This window comes from Leptodactylus fuscus, chromosome 7, assembly GCF_031893055.1.
Source record: "Leptodactylus fuscus isolate aLepFus1 chromosome 7, aLepFus1.hap2, whole genome shotgun sequence".
NCBI lineage: Eukaryota > Metazoa > Chordata > Amphibia > Anura > Leptodactylidae > Leptodactylus > Leptodactylus fuscus.
The window spans coordinates 3,432,398-3,435,678 of NC_134271.1; positions in this window are offsets into that span (position 1 = coordinate 3,432,398).

Here is a 3,281-nt window from a genome sequence, read left to right on the forward strand (position 1 = left end):
AATAGCTACAACTGGCACTAAAAGGAGTCGGCTCAGAGACGTCCCCCTGCCAGATCTGTCTCAGGTGCTTGAGCAATGACGTCTCCAGCATGTGGCCTGCACCTAATCGATTGCACCGCTTGTCACCCGAAAAAACTTTCCTCACATTCCAAAAAGTTTCAGGCTCCGTGCCAACAAATACTTCCACTTATTTGCCTGAATTCTGCTTAGTTGCAACTTTTTTATTTCATTGTTTCTTTGGAAAAACTGGTGGAGCGCGAAGAGGAAAAGGGAACATTTGCTGGGATTATATTAGGTCTGAGCGGCGCCCCCCCTTGGTCACTTCAACTCTTCAAGGTAGACATAAAATATTTTGCTAAATGATCTAATTTTTTTTAACATTTTTTTCTAGCTCGATCTTTCTACATTTCTGATCAGTCAATCATTTTCAATGATTGGAATTATAGATTGCTTGGATTACATTCACTATTTCAGACCTGCACTTGCAAAAAGTTTTATAGTTGGGATGTTCATGGCCAAAAATGAAGCCATTTCCCCCTCGAATTGCATTGGCATCCCTGATGGGTTTACACAGCTCCCTAGTTTGGAATCGCTGCTCTGGGGTCCCCAAAGACCCCAGAATAATAAGTGGGGGCCGAGGGAATGTAAAGAGAAATAACAAGTTACCTTCACCTTGGCTCACCTTTCCTGGGCATCCTTGTGGCATCCATCGACCCCTCCAGTGTCCTCTTCAGGCCTCTTCTGACCTCCGGCTGATGTCATGCACCCCGGGGTCACAATCCTCAGTATCACATGGGGTGCGTCGAGGTTACAATGCTGGTTCTTACACGATGTTAGACAGGAGACCACTGGACACCTCAAGGATGTCCTGGAATCGGTTTGCACATCCCTAGTGGTGAGGTGGTGCCCAGGTGGTCACTTACCCTCAGCTACCCATCATCCTGGTCCTGGTATACATCTGGATAGGAGGGAATAAGAGCCAGAACTCTGCACAGAAACTTACAAGAGGGATAAACCTATCCAGGGTACGTCACCGGCACTACAGACAGCGGAAGGAGTTTATTAAGACGTAACATAAGTCACAAGACGAGACACCTGGACCTTCACTTATACTGGGACCATTCAGTGCTATTTTTCCCAACAAATTTGACAGAATTTGTATTGGACCCTTGTACGCAGGTGTAAACAGAGCCCAGGGCGTAACTAGGAGAGGCCCCACCTTACCTCAGCTGCCCCAACAAGGTATAACACCCCCTTTATGGACCTCACCACATGCTATAGTGCCCTTTTTTGGCCCCCATACAGTATAATGTCTCTTTACTGATCCCTATACAGTACATTCCCCCTTTAAAGGCTCCATACAGTAAGTGCTCCCTATACTGACCCCCATACAGTAAGTACCCCTATACTGACCCCCATACAGTAAGTGCCCCCTATACTGACCCCCATACAGTAAGTGCCCCCTATACTGACCCCCATACAGTAAGTACCCCTATACTGACCCCCATACAGTAAGTGCCCCCTATACTGACCCCCATACAGTAAGTGCCCCCTATACTGACCCCCAAACAGTAAGTACCCCTATACTGACCCCCATACAGTAAGTGCCCCCTATACTGACCCCCATACAGTAAGTGCCCCCTATACTGACCCCATACAGTAAGTGCCCCCTATACTGACCCCCATACAGTAAGTGCCCCCTATACTGACCCCCATACAGTAAGTGCCCCCTATACTGACCCCCATACAGTAAGTGCCCCCTATACTGACCCCATACAGTAAGTGCCCCCTATACTGACCCCCATACAGTAAGTGCCCCCTATACTGACCCCCATACAGTAAGTGCCCCCTATACTGACCCCCATACAGTAAGTCCCTCCACCCAATATACTGGCCCACATACATTTACTTTAGGCCACTACCCACTGGGGTCCTCAAGCAGGTAGCCATCAATATTCAATGATCCCCATTCCTCGGGACTCCCTGACTTCACCTTCAGCCTCTTGCTGTTAGACGACGTGGAGGAGGTGACTATGGCCTTAGGATGTTAAATTACATCTAATTTGTCCATTTTGCTAATTATTAAAATTTGCCCAGAATTTCACCTTATTTCTTACACTCCGAGCCCTAAATATTCCATCACCGGATTCCCATGGACATGACTGTCGGGACCAGCGGATTGTTTCTATAATATATCATTTACTTTAGAACTTAATTGGGTTTTCTTTTACAAGAAATATTCTGAGGCCAATAATAACAGTTTGGAGAATTCCCATTTGTTGCCCCCCCGGGGGTATCATTGTTGGGGTGTTGTTTGTCTCGCCCTATATAAGCTGAGTGACTGGCACATCTGCTGACAGCGCCCGACCGGAGACCTGCACCGCGCGGGCTCATACCGGGGACTGGAATAAGAAGAACCATCTGCAGCGTCTCATCAATGACTTTCTTATCGTCTCTGATCAGACAATTCATCAGATTCTCTCTCTTCCTACAAGACCTGATGTCTCTGATCCCGTCTCGTACAACACAAGGACGGCCGGGATGTCCAGGACTCGCCATGTCGGGATCATTGACTATATAGAATGTGCTCATCTTATATCCTGAATCCGCAACAATGTTTCATCTTCTGTTATATTATTCTGCGGTCATGTCTTCTGTATAAGCAAATATTTATTGTATCTTCCAAAATATTCTCTATTTCTGTTTTGGATCCTAAATACTACACTTTCTATTAATTCTGTAAGTAACATATTTTGGATTTTTCCCGCCACATTGGGCTCGTTTTTTGCCGGATTACTTGTTATTTGGACACTATTTGCAGGATACATGTAGTTTTTTTTTTTAATGTGTTTTATTTTTTTTATTCTGCTATTTTTTAACTTAATTCATTTGTTTGTAATGAGAACTTCTGTAGTCGGTATTGCTGCGGCGTTGGGGAGGTTAAACCTCTGGGAGTTGCGTTATCAGCAAACCTTTAACCCTTACATTGCTCTAGGCCAGCAGCGAAATTGGCATAAGCCCCTCCGTCACCCTAGACCAGTAGGGAGGTTGCCGATAATACTTGACTTCAATAGGCTGCCAACAAAATTGCCATCACTTGGTATAAACGCCTTCAATTCCCCAGACCTCCCGGGGTGCTATCATTTGTCATATAAAGAGAATCTTTGCATTATGTCTTATATCTTATTTATTGGGAGTATTAAGAAACATTCCGGACTCCGTCGTCTCCTGGGTTCTTGGCTAATACACAGCACAGTACACAGCGCACAATGGACAGAGCT